General features: G+C 48.4%; 1 pseudogene; it reads left to right on the top strand.

Moving 5' to 3' along the window:
* Window positions 1-11,984: 11,984 nt before the first annotated feature.
* LOC136122002 (D-aminoacyl-tRNA deacylase 2 pseudogene) overlaps window positions 11,985-21,497 on the top strand; it is a 45,769-nt pseudogene continuing 36,256 nt past the window's right edge.

Here is a 21,497-nt window from a genome sequence, read left to right as displayed (position 1 = left end):
CTTAATACTTTGGAGCGCTTAGAATCCTAACAGTAGGTTGAATTATCGCAGCTTTATAGCCAGGGAAGCTAGAAGAAAGGTTAAAAGAAATGGTTAGGTGCGTGCTCTGTCTTCAGCTCAAGGTAGAAGCAGGAAGTAGCGTCCCATGACTGCATCATACTGACAGCCTGACTCCATCTTTGCCTGTCTGTATACATTGAAATTATTACTGAGAAAACTCAGCCAAATCTCTCATTTCTCCAGAGCTCAACTGTAATGCCTCCAAAGCACAAAATCAGAGTGGCTGAAATGGAGCAGCAACTTGGTTTGAATAAATCATTTCAATCCCTAGATGATTTTTCTTATAAAGTAGGGGTCACATCCCCCAAGGATCAGCACAAAGTCTCTTGAATTCCTGGAAAATGTCATAGGAAACGTAAACAAGAATGTATTTGTAGTAGTGATCTCTCAACATCTACATGGCGATTATTTGTTTAATAAGCACTGACTGAAGGTTTCATGTGCATTGCGTTTTGGGCACACAGGACTTGGGTTCCAGGATTGACTGCTGGTGTCATGGAGCAGAAAAGGGTGAATTAAACCCCAGTCCATAAACTGGAAGATATAAACGTTCAGGAAAAAGACAAGGTGTGGAAGAGAGGATATAGTATCTTGACATTTGCATTTTTTAAAAAAGGAAAAATGAATATGGATTTACATAAAATGAATATGGAAAATTTACATATTTACTTGTATTATAAGCATAATGGATATACCTGGTAACATCAGTTACTAGAAGAGGGGTAACGGGTGGTGGGAATAAGGGATAAGAGGGAGAGTTTCCACTTTCTACCTTTTGAATTTTAAACCGTGAGAATGTATTACCTATTTACCAAAAAAAATAAATCACATTTAATTAAAAACCTAATGCTATCTATATTCCAAGTGGCAGGGTCAGTGGCTCAGAGGCCGGGGAGGAAGGGAACAGCCATCGGCCCGGATGATGGTCGTGACGCCCGTGGACCTCACACTCAGCGCCCTCCCGTGGGCCCAGGCCAATGTGTGTCCAGGAGTCAAGGCTCATGTTATTTCTTCAAGCAAAACAAGAAGGACATCAGTTGCCAACTGGCTTGCAATGCTTTTCAAGCAAAGTGACAAGACTCCTTATGTCCTTGTCTGGGAACCTGGCTGTAGAGGGATGCAGACCAAGCAGAGGGCATCCCAGAAGCCGGCCAGGATGGACTGGGACGCATGCACCAGGAGGGAGTGTTGGAGACATCATCATGTAGCCTGGGGACGAGAGGGTTTGTGGAGCCAGCGCCCCATCTCCAGCTGTGTGAAGGGAAGCTGGAAGAACAGGCAAGATGAAAGCCCGGGCAAAATGTGTGTCCTGGGCAGGCTACACACCTCTCGGAGCTGCCTTCCTCGTCCATATCCACAAGGGGACAATAACACCTATAGCAGCAATCCCCCCGGGGTTTTCTTTTTCTTTTTTTAAAATTTATTTGTTTATTTTTGGCTACATTGGGTCTTCATTGCTGTGCACAGGCTTTTTCTCAAGCTGCGGCGAGCGGGGGCTACTCTTCGTTGCGGTGCACAGGCTTCTCATTGCGGTGGCTTCTCGTTGTGGAGCAGGGGCTCTAAGCACGCGGGCTTCAGAAGTTGTGGCGCGCGGGCTCAGTAGCTGTGACTCGCGGGCTCTAGAGCGCAGGCTCAGTAGTTGTGGTGCAGAGGCTTAGTTGCTCTGCGGCATGTGGGATCTTCCCAGACCAGGGCTCCAACCTCCAGCCGTGTCTCCTGCATTGGCAGGAGGATTCTTAACCACTGCGCCACCAGGGAAGCCCTCCAACCGCCCCCACCCCCCGCCCCAGGGTTTTCTTGATCAGGACATAATGTATGCAGGATGTCTGGCACTTAGTAGGGACTCTGCAGAGGCTCCTGCACCCCATCTCTACTACATAACTTTCCTATCCAAGCAAGTAGATCTGTCCTGGGTGGCCCCGGTGGGTGAAAGCTGCAAGAAAATGGACTCGGGGTTCTATTAGGAAAGACTTTCCTACAGACAGAACTGTTCAAGGAGAGAGCAAATCTCTCTTGAGGGGCAGCATTGCCACATGGTTCTTCCTAGGAAGAAACCAGAGGCCCCGCCTTTGCTGTCTGTAAGCTTCCAAAAGGAGGCAGGGTCAGAGCCCCTAGGCCCTTCCTCTCCAGCTCCTCTCCGTTCCTGACCCTCCTCCAGCCAGCCTGCTCCCAGAAAGGCTCAATTAAGAAGGCATTTCCAGACCTCTCTGCAGCTGGCACCACAACATTTTTTGCATTCCCTCCTCTGCTGCTCCAGGAGGTGTGTGTGTGTGTGTGTGTGTGTGTGTGTGTGTGTCTCACCTGCCTCAGGAGTCCTGTGACCCTGCCTAAGAGGGATTTTCTCCTTTGACCTCACTGGTAGAATTTTCTCCAGGCTCTAGAAAGAATTCTCTTCGCTGTGCCCTGACTCTCCAGGACTTCTGAGCAGGTGCCGTTCTGAGCTCATGGGGATTCTCAGATAAGTGGGGTCTGGCCCCTGGGCTGGGATAACTACAGTCAAATGGGGGTGACACTTATGCAAGTACCCTCACCCTGGGAGGGCTGTGATCCACGCGCAGACATGGAGCACCAGAGACCCAAGGAGGCAGCGGGTGATTAATTCTGACACCAGGCGCACAGGTCAGCGATAGCTTCGTGCAGTAGGTGAGGTTGAAACCCGGGGCTCAGGAATGAGTCAGAGATTTGGGAGTGGGAGGAATGCCCATGATTTCGAGGCTCCTGTTGGCTTCATTTTTGGTCTGCGAATCATTTTCTCTTGGGTTTTCACACCAGTGAAAGCATTTCCCTTGCAGGGTGTGACCCGCCCTGGCTTCAGATACCTCTTTGGGCGGGGCCTTGCAGGAAGGACCTGTCTGGCTGCCAGAGCTGGACCAGATCTGCCCCCCAAACCTGGGAGACGCTGCCCCCCTCCCCTTTTCCTCTCTCCCCTCCAGTGCCCCTGGGGAAACTTATCCAAGTTCCAAAGAGTAAATTTAAGTTCTTGGCAGCCCTCCCACAGATGACTCCCAAAGTATCCCATTCCAAGGCTGGTGGTGTGGGAAGCCAGGAGTTCAGTCCCGAGGATGTGGCCGGTGGTCTGAGAGCTCCGCGCGCCATCTGCTGGCGGAAACCAGTAGGCAGCCTGGAGTGGGAGGCGGGGGAGGGCAGGACTTTACCAGTGACAGGGACAAGCCTGGTCTCGCATCCCTGACAGTGAAGGCAATTCACTGTCTCACCGACACGAGACAGAAAAAGGGGGAGAAAAGGCGCGTGTTTGCGCGCGCGCGCGCGTGTGTTCTGAGTTCGTGCGTGTGTGGATTCCTCCACGGTCTCCGCCTGCAGCCGGGCTGGGGGCAATCTGGAAGGTGTGTTGGGATGGTGTGCATGCTTCTGTTATTGTTCCCTGGGGTGAGTCTTCGAGTCTGTCTCCAGAGTAAAAAGACAGTAAATAAGAAGGTAATCAGGCCCAGATGTATCCCTTCAAGGGAAGTTTCCAGATGTCCTCTTATGAATCCTCAGCCCAAACGTGGGTGATGTGTGAGACTCTGTTGATTGCGTTTTCATTTGGGCAGAGTGAGACAGTGCGATCAAGGCCCAGAGCAAGAATACCGGTCTTTACTACAAACATCAAATGACCCTGTGATATAGACCCTACAGGTCATTTAGCTCACCCTCACCATTTGCAGAGCAAGAACCATGAATCCAACGGCAGAAGCGCGTGAGACATCCCATGAGACTACCTTTAAAGTCCTTCTCAACCATCAGTTCTGGACAAATCCCCACCGCAACCCAGCCCGGTATGTGTGCCAGGAGGATCCCGGGCAGCTGCTCCCTGCCTTGCCCCCCTCTGCCTCACCTCTTCTCTCTATTCCCGAAGGAATTTCCTGGCCCATAAATCTTGAGAGAATTATTATTTCCTGTGGCATCTCTTCGTTGGAAAATGTGGCTTTCTAGTTTCAGGCTCAGAACCAGATTGGGGGTCACAGCTCTCAGGTGGGAGCAGAATTTCTCCTGGATGGTGGTGGGAAGGACACCAACCTTCCATCGCCCCCTGAGGGGCTACCAAGGACACTCCTTACTTTTCCTGGCTCCCAACAAATGTTGTGGAAACAACCAGACCAGAAAGTTCTCTCTGCAGGTTGTAAGAACCGCCAAAAGACCCAGGAAAACTGAAGGGCTTGGTCCCTATGCTCACATCACCTGGAAGAAGGGGGAGGGAGGTGGGCGGGAATGGTATCTTCCTGTATTCTCTCCGAAACCACTGCCTCTGACTTAAGTTTCTTCCCCTCCACCATGAGCAAAATCTTCCTAAAACACAACTCAGCTCAAAATCCTGCAGGCAATGCCTCCTTTCTGCCTATAGGATAAGTCCAAACACCTTTACAGGGTCTTCAAGCCCCTGAAGACATGAGCCCCACTTCCCACCAACACGTGGCTCCCTTGCCATGTTTCCACACATGTGACGAGTTCCAGCCACGTCGGTCCCTTCCCTGTTTCCGATCCCTCTCCCACAGTACCGTTCTGCAACTACTGTCAGCCCCTGCTTCCTTCAACTTCATGCCCTTTCCTCTACCTCCAAATGTTGAAATCTTTTCTGTTTTTCGAAAGCCTATTAAAGGTCACTTTCTCCCGGAAGCCTTCAGGGATCTCCTCCCTCCAAAGTAAACAGAATGTCTTTTGGGTCTCCCAGAATGTATTGGGTCTGTACACCTTCAGGTTCTTGTAGGCTCCTTTATTCTGCAGCCTCTCACCCACATTACTCCCTCTCTTAGATTTTGAACTTCTTGAGGGCAGGGGCAGAGTCTTGTTCTTTTGCATCCCCCTTCTCCCTTTCTCCCTCCACCCAATGACCCAGCACTGTTCCCAGCAGTGAAGATGTTCTCAGGGGAACTTGTAAATGGTATTGAGATGATCCAATATTTTGACTTTTCTAACATCTCCTTCCCTCCCAAAAGGACACATTAACCCAAAAGAGCAGCTTACTTTGGAGAAAAACTCACCACCATCATCCTTCTCAGAGGAGAACTTGGCCCAAAGCCCCAGTGTGCCGGCAGTCGCTGTGCTGTGAATGCCCCAGCTCCTGGCATGCCTGGTCCAGACTCAGGATCTGCAGGGAGCCTCATTCCAGAGCCGAGGACCTCCACTGAGAAGGAAGTAACCTGAGCTCTCAGAATTCATAGCTGGAGAACTCCAGAAGGAAGTCTCAACCTGCTGCATTCTCCATAGGTGCCTGGAGAAAAAAGGTGTTTTTACAACATTGGTCTAGAGATGGGCGTTGGGAGACAGGTACTAGCCCTGGCTTTGCTGTAACCAGCTCTCAAACCTGAGGCGAGTTCCCTCCCTGTCCGTATAATGTAGCGGCTGGCCTGGATCATCTTTAATGCCTTTGCAAGACTGACACTCGGGAATCGTAAGGACACGAACCAGGCAAGTGGCTCTGCATTCAAAAACCTTCACACATTTTGTCTCTACAGTTTTAAAATGAAGTTGCATAGGGACATCCCTGGCGGTCCAGTGGTTCAGACTCCGCACTTCCACTGCAGGGGACTCGGGTTCGATCCCTGGTCAGGGAACTAAGATCCAGCATGCCACTCAATGGGGCCAAAAAAGAAAAAAGATGCCAGAGTTGTGTTGATATCAAACAGTTTCGGTCATCCAAAGTTTTCATGAAAAACCTCCAGCCAATAAATCATTTATTTCCTGATCTTTTGAGATGTTTGATAGTTGCCATTGTATATCTGTGAAAGCTGAGATGGGAAAAAAATACATATATTCAGAGCCAAGATTTTATTTCCCTTAAATAATTTCTGTAGTCTCATAAATACCCTTTTCTTCATGCATTTGTCTAATTTTCTTCTTGGGTTATGCTCCTTAAAATAGAACTGGTGGGCCAAAGGATATGGACTTTCTGAAGAGTTCTGATATTTCAAAACTCTTCTTCTGAACTGACCCCCTTACAGGGGCTAAGTCACCCAGGCTGCCTCTGGCATTCTCAACTTGATGAATGATGGGACGTCAAAACCGGAAGGGACCTTAGGGATGAAGATTTACAGATCGTTTAACAGATGGGAAAGCAGAGGTCCACAAACGGCAAGTGTCTTTCTGCAATTTCTTACAACCTGGACCCGGAAATCCATCAGCTTGGCCAAGGCTTCTCAGGGTTTCAGACATATATGCAGCAAGCCCGGACATTTACTGAGCTGGCATGTATGCCAGAGGAACGTCTGGCCTAAATGCCTGTATTAAATATAAACGTCACCAACTGTCCATCATCTCAACAAACAGAAATCCTCTCCCAGGGCTAAGATTTGGTTTTCCCTTGGAGGGGTGGTACTGAGATGTGAGAAACAGCTGCACGGGCTGTAAAATTGGTTTCTGGGGGGGACACTGTTGTGAAGCGGCTTGTAGACTTGAGGGTTTAAATGGTCTCATTAAAATGAAGGACCAAGCTCATGTCTGAAACCCCCGGGTGGGTGGGACGAGCCCCCAACTTGGCTATGACGTCTCAGGCATCTGAGCCCAGAGAAGCCATGCATGTGCCAGGAAAATTCCCCCACGGCTCTGGAGAAAGCCTTCCGTGGGGAGCAGAGGGGCTGGGGCAGCCCCACTTATGCTAACAAGGCACTAAATTAGTGCATTACACACCTCATTTAGCACAACTGTGCAAAATCTGAAAGTACTACTAAATTTTCCTTCTGGGGTCAAGAATCATAAAAGGATAGATGATCAACCATTAATTAGCAGAGAAATTAAAGCTTGACGGCTTCTGTTCTATTCCCGCTTTCTTTCAAATGGCACAATTTGTTCAAAACGCTTTTGCAAAGCAGTCTTTCTTAGGAAACAAAAAAAGCAGCATCAGTCAGGAGAGTAGCTTTCTATCCTCTGTGACTCTCAGGGTGACGGGCCTTGCTTAGAGCTGACTATTCTAGAAGATGAGCCCTGGGCATTTCATCAAGGGAGAAGGAACTGGCCGTCTTCATTTCCTTATTTTTTCTATTAGCTTTAGTATGACATCTAGGTCTTATACTGGGAGCAACTTTTACAAAAGGGCATTCTTCTTTGTTATTTGCACTAAAAAGTCAATCACTCGGAAGGGTCTCAGTGAATTTTGCCAGATTCTGCAAAACAGACCCTTCTGGGATGAAGGGAAGTCAACCTTTGGTTTGCGTTTGCCAGTGACTTTTGAGGAGAGATCTCTTAATAATTCATTGCTCCTTTTTTTTTTTTTTTTTTTTGCGGTAGCGCGGGACTCTCACTGTTGTGGCCTCTCCCGTTGCGGAGCACAGGCTCCGGATGCACAGGCTCAGCGGCCATGGCTCACGGGCCCAGCCGCTCCACGAATGTGGGATCTTCCTGGACCGGGGCACGAACCCATGTCCCCTGCATCGGCAGGCGGACTCTCAACCACTGCGCCACCAGGGAAGCCCTCGCTCCTTTTCCCCTTCCTTTTTTAGCACGTGTATTTATATATTACAGAATGTTGGGTGTGGGGCTTTATATAATTCTTAGATGTAAGTCTTAAACCTTCTGGAGATCTCTCTGCCCGTTACTGCTACCCCAGCTTCGGTGCCCTTGTGTGCCCGCTGCGTACAAAGTGGGATATTTGATTATACAACAAAAGGTGCCCTGAGCAACAGTATAAAGGTAACATTTTCAGACCAGTAAGTTTCCCCTCTTCTCCTCCCCAGGCCTTAGCTTTGCTAGAGGGCAGGTGAGCACCCCCAGAGAGTGAGGGAGGGCTGACCCTGAGGTTTCCCGTCATCACTAGATCCTCCCAGGCGTCTGCAAATAAGTTTAAACAAAAGCCGAGAGGAAGGTTCAGCTCGCTTAAATCCTCTTGTGTTTTGGTCATGGCTTTGGAGGTATAAATACACCCAGATGTTTTAAACATTTCCCCTGTTGCATATAATCACCAGAATCACTGGGGCTCTGTTCCTCTCTCCCCGCCTTGCAGGGACATGCAGTCTAATTAAAAGGGTTCTCTTTTGTTTCCCTAATAGCTCTCAGCCTTGGGGAGCCCGGAGCATTTGGTCAACTAGGCAGACCCTAATGTTTAAGACCCCACCCGTGGGCATGCCTGCACCATACATTCAAATGCAGCCTAGCCTCCTCAGGGAATTGAGGGGCTGGAGGGGTGATGCAGCAGGACCAGGCTCCTGGGGGGCATCTCCTGCGATGACTCTGGAGATGGGCTCAGGATGGAGCCTGCCTGGGAGGGTCTGTTTTCTAATAGCAGTTATAGGAGCTGTTGCTGGCCCTTCACTCACTGCGAAGGATCATTTCCTCCTCCCTGGGGCCTTGGCTAGAGCATCCCTCTCTGGCCCCTTCTCTCCAACCTCCAGCCGTGGCCCATTCTGGCCCTAAGCTCTAATGGGTCTCTCCTCCAGCCTCTTCTGCTCGCTGGAATCACTGCCAGCCCAATGCATCCCCCAGGCCACTGCACCAGTGATCTTCTCAACACACAGACTGAGTCATTCCCAGGCTTGAAATCATTTCCTGGTTCTCCGTTGCTTCCAGAATAAGGTGCAAAGCAGCAATCTCTGGCCCTAGCCTCATCTTTCCCCAGTTCCCCCTCTAGCTATCCTGCTGGATTTCTCACTCTTGCTGTTCACTGCCTGCCTCTCTTCCTGCCATGCCTTCTACTCTCAACGTGCTTCCCACAGCTGGGCCTGGAAAAATCCAGCTGTCCCTTCAAAACCAAATCACGTGTCCTCTCCGAGGTGCAGCCTCCCTGAGGCTCTGCAGGCAGGTCGTCTGTCACCCCATTTACTATGTCACATTCTGTTGAAATGATCTCTGTGTGTATTTCCTTTCCAGACCATGAGCTCCATGAAAGGAGGGGTATGTCTGTTTCATCTCTGTGCCCCCTCTCCTGGGCACATTTCATGTACAATATTTACACTACCTCTGTAAGTATTGTATATGAAAGTGGGGAAATCATATATGACTATTTCACAGGAATTTCCTGGGTCACTGAAGGCGATTTTTAACCTTGGTCACTCATCCTACTTTCCAGATCACTGCTATTTAGATGTTACCTTCTAGTGTCCAGACAACTGTCCGTGAGGGTTCCAACCCTGCAGCAGGGAGCCCAGCAGGGCATGAGACACCGCAAGCCAAGGTCACTGGAGCATACATCCCCTCTACCAACACTCCTTGTCAGGGGACACCTGCAGGACAGGGTGAAACTGAAAGGGTCAAGGAACACCTTAGCTTAGAATGGACATGGATAAAAACACAATGCCTGGACCCCATCTCAGACCAATTAATCACCGTCTCTGGGTTGGGGTACAGACCTGAGTGTTTCTAAGCTCTCAATGTGCATACCAAGTTAGAAATCACTACTTTAGCCCCAAATAGTGGAAACCTTGCCACCCACTTTGGAACTCTCAAGAACATAACAAAAGCAGTCTTTCTGGGAGAGTGCTGTAAAATATTGCTACTCCCCAGCTATTTGAAGGAGTCAAATAGAGCTGGTACAAGTGACTTCTTATTATCCCAAACCAGCTGACTCCTTGGTCATAAAAAGGCAGGCAGAGGGATTAAGAAAAAACGCTTCCAGACTGGAACTATTCAAAATCACACGGGACCTGCGCTCAAAGGACTTGGGATAGCTTTTCTGATCGTCGTTTTTCTCATCTGCAAAGTTGCAAAATGGATTTAGCAATAATTCCTACCACATAGAATATGGTGAAGGTTGGATATGAGATGTGAACGTATTCTGTAAACTGTAAAGGGCGGATGTTAATTGCTGTTATTTTGGTGCTATAACTATACATTTCTGAGTTTATGGGAAACAGGGCACACGTCTTCTTCATTTCTGCACCCTTTGCACTGGACACGTGTGCCTGGCTCAAGTCCTCCCCAGGGTGTATACTGAGTATGTGAATGAATGAGTGAATGAGGTTAAAAGCGAGTGAGAAAACGAGTGAGGAAATGAACCAACGGATGTTTGAACACTGGAGTTCTGTGTCCCCAGATCCATACACCACAGCTCTGCCAGGCCATGCGACAAAGCTTTTCCCTCCCCTGCTTTCCAGCTTTCAGCTGACATGAGCCACACATGGAGCAACTTAACAGACAAACAAACATCTGGGGGCCAGAAGCACCGTCACACAACCCACCCTGGACCTATTCCCGAAGTTCAAGAAATGTGTGTAGCTTTGCAGTTTCCACTTGTGTCTCATGCCCTTCCCTTCTTTGATGCTGCTAACATCAGGCAGGGGCTGGCCATGGCCAAATGGCCAAGGACAGAGGTCAGGGCAAGGAGCATGAGGAAATGGGCTTCACCCAGGCTATGCTAGCGCCTGAAGGGAGAAAGCTGACCTTGCTAAAGTATCTCTGGCCCACGGGCAGAGGCCACCAAACACAGAAGCTAGAAGCAAGGCTGCGGAGGTCCTGGAAAAAGAGCCCTGGACTTGGAATCAAAAGACCCAGATTCAGTTCCAAGGACCACCATTCATCTTCCACGTGGCCTTGGTCAAGTCACTTAACCTTTTTGTAAAAAGGGGCTAATCACCCCTGTGTCACAGGGTTGTGAAGAGTAAACGGAAAAAATATTTGTGGAAACTCCTAACTTGCATCAAGCTAGCTTTAAACATTCATTCATTCATTCTTCAACAAAATTCATTTATGGTGACTTTCCAAGGACACAAGACTCTCAATAAATCCTTCCTCCATTCTTCCCTCCCTTTCTTTTTCTCAGAGGGGGAAGAAGACTTGGGTGTTATTTGATTTAAACATAAAGGCATGAACCGACGAAACGATCATTGTTTTTCCTAAGAGAGCTTCTCACCCCCGCGCCCGAGAGGGAAAAGACAGAGCAGAGAGCTGTGCAAATACACACTTATCACCATAAACAGAAAAGCACACACATCTTCAAGATGATTTCTCTCAACAGCCTGGAAAAAGACAAATCAAATTAAACCCTTGATTGGAGAAGCCCGCACTTAGCCAGAGGAGTTTCCATGGTGCCAGATGTGTCCGACAGGGCCAGATGTGTCCGGTGGGACCAGGAGGTCTGGGACAATTCTGAGGGCGCTCCTCCGTGTTCCACGTTATCTCTCATTTCCTTTGGGAGCCCAGGAGACACAGCCTTCCCAAAGCAGCCTCTGAGGTGGCCTGTGAAGCTTTTGTCCTTGGCAGCAGGGAAATTTCTGCTTCAGTGGTTCCAAACAAGGCTTGCATTAACTCTGGGCCTGTGAGGAGAGCACGCGCGACAAAACCCAACACCCTGTCCCAGCCCTCAGACAAGCACAGAAACAAACTGTGCAGGAATTTTTCAGAATAGAATCATCCGCTCAATGTCACTGCATACATTTACCTACCTCAGTGCCTATTCACGGCCCCCTGTAAAGGGGGCTAGCAATAGAGATGGATCAGACAACATCTCTATGGCAACACCTCCACTGAAGACTGATGGCCGCCACAGCGAGAAGAGCGACGATCGTTTTTTTAAAATATACACAAATACAACACTACTCACCCCGAAGGACCCCTTGGCTCCTGGGACACAGGATGGTGTTTAAAACAATAGCGTAGGAGCCCGTGACAAGACTAATTAGGAGCACGAGGGGACATGCAAACTCAGGATGGAAAGTTTGCGCAAAGAATTAAGACCTGGAGCGTCCCAACACTGGAATTTGTCAACAGAGTTAACATTCTCTTTCCTGGAAACTCTCAGTCTGAATATAAGGACCTTATTCTAAGGGTGCCTCTTGGGACAGGAAGTGAGAGGTGGTAAAAACAAATCGTAGCTACCACCAGGCCTTGAACAGGATACTAAACCTAGCAGAAGGCTGGATCCCTCTAACTGGCCCACTCGGTGACCTTCCTCTGAGCCTTCACAAATCAGGATGTGTGGAAGGAGCAGCCTTCATGACCTCGGGATCAGAAGCCTTAAGGGCTTTGTGGTTCAAAAGGGCTGTGATGGTAGAAAGCCTAAAATGCTACTACTGAGGACCACCACCATCACCAAGAAGAAGAAGAAGAACGATGATGATGATGACGATGATGGTGATGATGATGGACCGACGTGGATGCCATTTATAGGCACTTTCAGGAGATCTTATTTATTGCATGCTTTAGAAAGAAATTGGGCGCCATCTCAGCAGAGCAGTTTTTCCAACTGTCGAAAAGGATAAGCAAAGGAAAAATGTCATTTCATCTTGCTTCCTGATCAGTTGCTTTGTGTGTCACAGAAAGGAACAGAGGAGAAGTGAAGACCAAGCCAGGTCAGGGCAGACCGTTCTGTTTCCATTTTCCCCCCTTGCTTTCCCCCTGACTTTAGGCAAGTCATTAACCTTGCTTACCTCTGGAGCTCTTTCCATAAAACAAGAAGTACTGCGGATTGTTAGATGAAAGAATCCGCTGCGCCTACAGTTTCTATCCAGCGCCTGTTCTACCCAACACGTGAAAGGAATTAGCTGTAATAGGCCAGGCGTCAGGTGGAGGGTGTGAGGGCGCCTCTCCCTGTGACCCCGGTGTTCGGATTCCGTAGCTTTGAACAGCCTTATTTTAAGAAAACTTGTCAGCGGAGAGTGGACTGCGGCTGACTCTTGCTTCTTTTTTCTTTCTTTTCTGTTCATTCTTTCCAAATACTCCTTTAGGCAGTTGCAAGAATTTGTATCCTAATTTTCAGGAACCACAATAAAAACCTCTTTTTTTTTTTTTTCCTTCTATTAAGTGAGAAGCTCTTATAGTTAAACACATACAAAGTAGATCATTGAACGCATTCCTTTTTCTAGGACCTATACTTCAAATATCTCTTATGGAATTTTAAAATTCTATTAACACAGTTAAAATGCATCTTTTTATATCTGTTGGATATGTAACAAATATTAATGTCACTAGCTTATATTGATTCTCTACTTTTTAGTATATAACCAATATATATTAGTTAGAATTTCTGCAAGGGCTACCAAAAATGTCTGAATGAAGACTCAGAACAGTTAATTTAATTTAAAAGAACACTATTAAGTTCAAAAGCAGTTAATACAATTTTGCCTTTCCATGAATTTTCATCTTATTTTAATTCCCTCTCCAACATTATCACAATATATATGCTTTAATAAACTGTATTTGTTTTAAGTGACTGCTACTACATTTTATAAAATCATTATAATTTTTTGCTCTGATAATACCACTTTTTAAAACTAAATTCAAACTTTTCTTCATCTTCACTCAGTCAGGAGTCAGTTTCTGCCCAGTAGAAAGGGATATGTGACCATGTGATTCAGGTCCATTGAGGATAAACACATGTTGAAAGCTCTGTTTTTCAACCTTGGGTTTTGTTCATTGAACTGATGACATTTGTCGTTTCCATGGGGTTTAGCACTTCCCAACCCCAGCTGTACAGGACTGAGCTTGGCAAAATGATTGATTGAGCTCCTGTTTATTTTTTTTTGCTTCTAAGGGTATTTGGAGATTAAGATTCAATTCACAGCACAAGTAAGACTTGCTGTGTACTCACCACGCTTTCCCATGTTTGCTGCCCTGAGTAGAGTTTGAACTTGCAAACAGGGCAGCCTCAAACCTGCTCCTCTCCTAAGAAGCAGAGGACCCAGAAAGAAGCAGCCACCATACTGCTTATTCCTTCGGTCTTCTAGTGAAGAGGAGGGTTCTAGGTCCTGCTCCCCTCTCCCTCTGCTGCCAATAAGGAAACAGAGGGAGCATCACTTTCTGAGGTCACACCAAAGATGTCACAATGTACAGGCCCCACTGGGTTCTCTGGGCGCCTCCCTATCTTCTTACAACCCTTTTGAACTTCCAGGAGAAGTTTGAACACTCATGAGCACAGAAGCCATCAATTTAAAAAGAAAATTACACAGTCAGGTTAGGATCGAATGCTTAAGACAGGCATTGCCTACCGATTAGGTAACAGTTGGGGAAAAGTTCAAGAATTTGTTGATTTCAGCAGACATTTACCCCACTTCAGAGTGTGTAGGTGTGTGTCGGGTGGGGGGATTCAACGGTAGGTGTATAATAGCCCTATCGTGTTAGCTCATCCAAATAACTAGGCAAGATCTTGAATATCGTAAATCTCACTTCACGGATAGGAAAACTGAGACCCAGAGGGGGTTGCGCGTTGCCCACGTTCTCTTGGCCATCGAGGCTAGAAGCCAGGTGTGCTGGCTCTGCACCAGGCTACGTTTTGGTTTGGGGATTAACTTCATCATCTCTTTCACGGGCTGTATTAGACTCCTGTGCAGCAGTTTCACACCAAAGGATTGTGATAAGGGTCACGGCCAATTTCATTGACAAAATCCAATTTACTTTACAAAATCCATTTTTGCCCCTAGTAATATCCTGCTGACCTAGGCAGAGAGCTGTGAGGGTCATATGAATAATGGATGAGGAAGTGACCTGTAAAGGGATAGGTGATATACAGTTACGAAGCACTATTTTTCCAGTGTTTCCTAGGGACCCTGGTCACAAGATTCAATAGCAGCCTCTCTCCACACAGCCGAAGTTGCTGACTCAGCTCTACAGCCCCAGGAGCCAGAAGCAGAGACAGGCTGCATCTGAGGGGAGGGTGGGGTAAACCTATGTGGCCATTTGGAAAGCAGAAGCATTTTGATGCAACCAAACGACAGACAGAAAAAAATAAAAAACACACTTCTTCGTGTTTTCCTTCTTAATTACCAAATAATATCTAGTATAGTCATCCCCTCCTCCGCCCCGGGGGCCTGGGAATGGGGTGGGGCAGGCTCAAGGAGGGGTAAGGGCCAGGACGCATGCTGCACAGACTGCCTGGTGCATGAGGGTGTTTGGAGACAGCGACACCAGAGCAGCTGGGCCCGGATGGCCGCTTCACTGCTGCGGCTTTGTTCTGAGAGCAGGCTGTGGTCCAGGGCCCAGTGGACAAGCCAGCCCGGCTCCCTGCCTCAAGGGGAGCCCTTGCCTCACGGAGCTCCCAGGCCCCAAGAGAGCATCTCTTCCGCGTTATAAGCAGGGCCTGTGGGGATGGCTAGGGTGAGTCAGGAGCTGAAGGTAACCACTGGGATAGAAACGGCGTAGAGTCTAAGAGGACAGGCCGACCCGGCGGGAAGTGTCCTTGATGGAGACCTGCGTCCATGGCCTAGCCTGCCGCTCGTGGAAACTTGGACTCCTGCATCCCTCTCGGAGCCTGTGAAAGTAGAGACAGTAGTCCCAGTCCTGCCTTGCAGCTGCTGGGAGATCACTGGGAAAGGCATATCAGGAACCATTAGGTGGGAAGATATTTTTATTTATTTCCAACAAGCATTGACTAAGTTCTTTCTGTATGCCATGTACCGTGAGGGCACAGGGGATACAGAGATAAATATGACACCCCTTGCTCCGGAAGAGCCTTAAGCCTAAGAAGTGACCAGCACTGGGGCCATATGCCCTGCAGAGGCCAGTGCCTGAATGCTCTCGGGTACAGGAGCTTCCCTGCAGAGGGGAAACTCTTTGGGGCAGAGGCATGGGTTCTGTGTTTGCAAACCCACAGATGGAGCGCTTACAGGGCGAAGGAGAGCAGCTTAGCGGGGGTCGAGGAGGCCTGGGGGTTGGGGGGATTGCAGGCTGCCTAATCCGCCTGTAGTATTGATTTTATTTCACATCCATCTAACAGATCATTCTACATTTCACTCATTTGAGCCTTGAAAAGTAGGTTCTGTTATTATCTCCATTCTACAAATGAGAAAAAGGAGGCCGGGAGAAGATTCCCTCCATCACACAGGGAGCTAGTAAGTGGCAGAGCGGGGCTTCCTCCCCTGGCAGCCCGGCTCCAATTAGCTCGGTATAAACGCCTGTGTGTATAATCAGAAGAATCGCAGGAGGCTAGAGGTGGTATCACAGGAGGAAAAGAGATGGGGCTAGTTTTGTTCTGTCATTTGAGCGTTTTTCATTAGTTTGTATTGAAAATTCAAATAAATAATTTAAAACTAAGTTACCGGCACTGAGGGTGTGGACAAGTGTGTGCTTAGCCTTAAAGCGGCGATTCTGACTCTGGGTCTATTGTGGTGGCTTGTCCAGGGCCGAGGTGCAGACGGCGGGTTTCTGATGTCCTCTTGGCCTCTTATCTTCCGCAGCCCGGCTCTGGGATCTACTTTCCCTCAGTCTCACCGCCTCAGCCTCACCGTCTTTTCAAACACCGAATTCTGCCTCAACCCAGAACATCTGGGTCTAGGGGTTAACTTACAGAGGCCAGCTCCTTGAGGCAGAAGCATGGGTTTTACCACTTTTTGTTCTCCTAAGGTTGGTTATATATTTAAGCCATCTCCTGCCACAAGCAAAGGGAGGAACAACCAGTCTCCTGGTCATCAGTTAATCCGAGTGAGCAAAGCAAGCTGAAGGTCCTGTACAGAGTATGTTGCCGAGTGATGGTCCCAACCAGGGCAGTGGTCCCTGTGTCTGGAGAGTGACCTAGGTGCTGTTTATTCAACTTCATAGCCGGTCGGAAAGGGACTCACCCAAGGGCTGTCAAATAGAGACTGGTTACCATCACCCCAGGGGAAGGGTTACACCTGCTGCAGACATGGGATAGGCCATGACCTTGGGTGTCTGGCGCTCTGCGTGGAGCAACTTCTGGGAGGCATTCAGCACGCTCACTCCCACAGAGGGGAGCGCCGATAAGCAGGTAAAGTCTTTCCACGTGCCAGCCGAGCTCTGCCATGGGCACCACTGATACAGGCCACCCTGGCCATGGCCAGGACCCAGCGAGCAGCCCAGAAACCTGGCACCCAGCCACAGGCCACCACCATCTTCAGCTTGGATGGCCACCAGTTTTCCTTCTTCTGCAGCCTCACGGAGCCCAGAGCCGGGCCAGGCAGGCAGAGAGTGCGTGTTAAATGCCACCATCGTTACGGTCAAGGGGCACATCTACACAGAGCTTCTCCCCCACTGCGGACCGGTTTCATAACACACTCAAACCCGTGAGAAAGCCCAATGACCCTGAGAAATCAGCCAAAGGGGGAGGGGCACTTACAAACCATGGCAGTTACAAAGCCTAGTCTCCCCTTTACTTGTTCTGCCTTTGCCTCTAAAGACATTGGAGTGAATGAAGAAGAAAATGAGAAACAAGAGACCAAGACGACCCCACTCTGAAGTCTGACACGGGAACAGAAGGTCAGATTCCAGAAAGCCAGGGCAACCCAGCATTGTTATTTCAGAAAACCTCTGTCCTCTTGTGGACAAGTGGGAGTTCAAGGCCACAGGGAGACAGAGATAGGGGAGCCATTCAGGACTGCACAGCCCGTTACTCTATCCTTGCTCTCAAATGACACTCCCTTCAGCCCTCACGACAGAGCCTCGGGGCCGCAGGGGCTTGGCTTCTGCCTACCCTGCATCCCTCTCCAGCAAGGCTTCGATCTCCTGCCCAGATTCTCTGCCCAGACCCTGGGGATAACATCATGAAGACACTACTTCTACTTGGACTTCGCTGAAGGCATTGCCTTCTGCTTGGCAGATGTGATCTTTTCAATCCTCTCCCCAGAGGCCTCTGAGACGGGCCAGGCTGTGGAGAAGGTTGCTCTCCTAAGTTTAACCTTTCCGCCATCAGACTGGTGTGTGTCAGGGTCCCAGTCTTGGAACCGGGTCCCATGCTGGGTTTTGAAGGAACACCGACACTGCCTTGCACCATGAGGCAAAGCTACCGTACTGAGGCTTACAGTACAACTAGAAATCCATCAAGGTGCAGCTCCAATGCCACCTTCCCCATGAAGCTACTTCCAATTACCCAAAGCCACCAGCAGGATCGAATATCTCTCTCACTCCTCTGTGCCCGCCACTGCACTCTGAACTCTTACTGTAGCACTTTTAAGTCAGCTTTGTGTTAAAGTTAGGTGTTTGCATGTCCAATTCTGACACCATTTCCAGTATGTGGGGTTTTTCCCCACACCACCAAGCAATTCTCGGACACCAGCTGAGTGTCCCACAATTCAACTCAATTCTGACGCTATCTACTCAGAGGTAGCATCAGAATCCACAGGGTAAGGGCTCAGTCCCGCAAGGTTGCCGCCATTTCAGATGCCAATCACAAGTCCAGGTTGTTACCTGTGCTTCTGACCAACTGACTATAAATCAGAGGTTCCCATGACCCCCTCCTTGGATTCAATTAATTTGCTAGAGTGGTTCACAGAACTCAGGAAGCCAGTTTACTCATTAGATTACCAGTTTGTTACAAAAGGATATGAAAAGATACAAATCAATTGCTTGATGAAGAGATACATAGGGCAAGGTCCCCAACAAAGAAGTGTCTGTTCCATGGAGTTGGGGGCCAACACAGTAGCATGTGGAAGCATTCTGGTTCACCAGCCTAGAAGCTCTCTGAACCCTGTCCTTTTGGGTTTTATGGAGACTTCATTACACAGGCACACCTGATTAAATTGTTGGTCTTTGGTGATTGAACTCAATCTCCAGATCCTCTCCCCTCCCCAGAAATCAGGGGGGTGAGACTGAAAGTTCCAACCCTCTAATTACTCGGTGGGCTCCACAGACAACCAACCCCCATCTTTGGGTGCCTTCCAAAGTTCACCTTATTAACATAAGACACATTTATCACTCTCCGCACAGGAAATTCCAAGGGTTTTGGGAGCTCCAAATCTATATTTATTATAAATCAATATCACAGCACGTATGTGAGCCCAAAGACTATGAGCTCCTTGAGGTCTAGGCTCAGGGCAGACCCTCGGCAAACACTGAGTGGTTAAATTAATAAAAGAACAGGTGCAGTAAATGCCACATTTCACTAATCTCCTGGACACCTATGTGGCGAAACCCTCTTTTCTTCATTCTACAAATTCGTATTGAGTTCTACTATATGCCAAGTACCATTCCTGGTTATAAAAGGAAACAAGGCAGACACAAATGGATACCTTCATAGAATTTATAGTTTTAAAAGGAGAAGAAGAAAACAACAAACAAAACAAGTAAGTAAAATAGACTGAGAAATAGCAATGACTGGAGGAGAAAAAAGTGATGGAACAAAAGAAAGCAGGAAAGGGAGAGAGAGAGAGCTGGGGTGGGGGAGGCTGGGATGGGGGAGGATATGGGCTGGGCTTTTCCCTATGGAGGTCAGGAATGTCATCACTGAGAACACGTTTGAGAAAATACTTGAAAGATGTGAGAGAGTGAGCTACATGGACATCTGGGCGAAGAGCCTCGGAGACAGAGGAAAGAGTGTGTGCAAAGATCCTGAGGTAGAAAGATGCTTGGCATTTTCAAGGAACATCCAGGAGTTCAGTGTAGCTGGGGCAGAGTAGGTGAAGGAGACAGTGGTGGGAGATGAGGCCAGAGGGCTAATGAGGATACAGGTCACACAAGGCCTGGTGGTCATTATTAGTAAAATAGGAAGACACTGAAGAAGAGTTTTGAGAAAAAAAATAAAAACAGCAGGCTTCCCTGGTGGCGCAGTGGTTGAGAGTCCGCCTGCCGATGCAGGGGACACGAGTTCGTGCCCCGGTCCAGGAGGATGCCACTTGCCGCGGAGCAGCTGGGCCCGTGAGCCATGGCCGCTGAGCCTGCGTGTCCGGAGCCTGTGCTCCGCAGCAGGAGAGGCCACAACAGTGAGAGGCCCGCGTACCACAAAAAAAAAAAAAAAAGGAAAAAAAACCCCAGCATAATCTAACTTTGGTTTTAGCAGGACCACTCAGGCGACTGTATGGAGAATTGACTGCAGTGGGTGGGGCAGTGCAAAAGGCTAGGAGGCCAGTTAGGAGGGTGTTGCAATAATCCGGGTGAACATTAACGGTGAGTTGAGACAGTCTGATAACATTGGACATGGTATGAAGTGGGAGGATTCTGGTATAATTTAAAGAGAGAGACAAGAGAATTGGCTGCTGAAATTGGATGTGGTATGTGAGGGAAGAAAAGAGAGAAATTAGGGGGGACTGCAGAGTTTTGGGACTGGGCAATTAGGAGGATGGGATTGGCATTAACTGAGATGAGGAAGTCTGCAAGAGGAACTGCTCATTGACCATTATGCTGGTGTTAAGATGCCTATTACACATCCCAGCAGATTTGCAGATAGGCAGTTGGGTATCCCAATGTGGAGTTAGAGAGAAGTCTAGGCTGGTGTGGAATAATGGCCACATCCTAATCTCCAGAATCCACGAATGTTACTTTATACAAGAAAAGGGACTTTGCACATGTGATTAAGTTCAGGATCTTGAGATGGGGAGATTATCCTGGATCATCTAGGTGTGATCTCAGTGGTTCATATAAGAGGAACACAGAAGAAGTAAGAGTCAGAGGAGAAGGGGATATGACGGTGGAAGCAGAGATCAAAGTGATACGGCCACAACACAAGGAATGCTGGCAGCATCTAGAAGTGGGAAGAAGCAAGGAACAGATTCTCACAGGAGCCTCTGGAGGAACCAGCTCAGCTGACACTTTGGTTTCAGCCCAGTAAGACTCATTCCAGACTCTGACCTCCAGAGTTACAAGATAATAGATTTGTGTTATTTTAATATAATAAGCTTATAGTATCATTATAGCAACAAAGGAAGACTAATACTATTGGATATATAAAATTGAAAGCTTATTATTTAAAGCTATAAGAACAATGAGTTTTCCAAGGGGCCAATTATAGAGACAAAAAAGGGATCCAAACACGGAGACCTGGAGCAGTTGGGGCTGTGAAGAGGAAGGAACAGGAGATACTGAGGTGAGGTCGAGGCTCCAAGAGGAGGAAATCAAGAGAGTATGATGTCTAGGAAGCAAAGCGAAAGATGAATTTCAAGCGGAGGGAATGACTCCCTGGGTGAGATGCTGATGGTCAAGAAAATGAGAAGTGAGCATTGGCCATGGGATTAAGCCACATGGAGACCCTTGGTGGCCTTGATAAGAGCAGTTTGGGTAGAGAAATAGGGTGACGGTGAGTGGGAAAAGAGTCTGGCTGGCGGATCAAGCAAGAATTGGAGGAGTGGAATTTGGTGATAAGGTGAGAAGGCAAATCTCTTAAGGTGTTTGGCAGGACAGGGAAGGAGAGAAAGAGAGCGATAGTCCAAGGGGCTTTGGGACTCCTACTTATGATTTCTGTTTAGGCTGTTGACAATGATCTAACAGAGAAGGGATAGTTGAGGACACAGGAGAGGAAAATAACTGGAATAATGTCCTTGGGTAGATGAGAGGGGCAGGATCTAGTTATTCCAGCTCAGACTGCCTAGACTCAAAGGGCTTCTCCTCCCTCTGGATTTGCGATCCACCCCACCATCCCCTCTCCAACCAGGCCACGGAGGCACCTCCCTGCCCCTGCCTGAGCAGGGATCTCCTGCTTTCTTGAGATTCTCCAGCAGTTTGTCTCTAGCCTGCTGAGCTTGCTGGATGGCGGTGCTCCCCATGGGAGGGGCCAGAGTCGTCAGGAGAAAAGCCACTTGGCAGTCAAGGCCCTGCCTTACCTCTACCCAACTCTGAGAATCCGCTGCTGGAGAAGATCCTGAGAATCTACTGGAACAACTCCACCCCACTGACATGTTCTGAGAGTTAGTACACTTGGA

Source organism: Phocoena phocoena, chromosome 4 (assembly GCF_963924675.1).
Source record: "Phocoena phocoena chromosome 4, mPhoPho1.1, whole genome shotgun sequence".
NCBI classification, from domain to species: Eukaryota; Metazoa; Chordata; class Mammalia; order Artiodactyla; family Phocoenidae; genus Phocoena; species Phocoena phocoena.
Note: the sequence above shows the minus strand (reverse complement) of the source record. Positions and strands in the feature narration are given on the sequence as shown.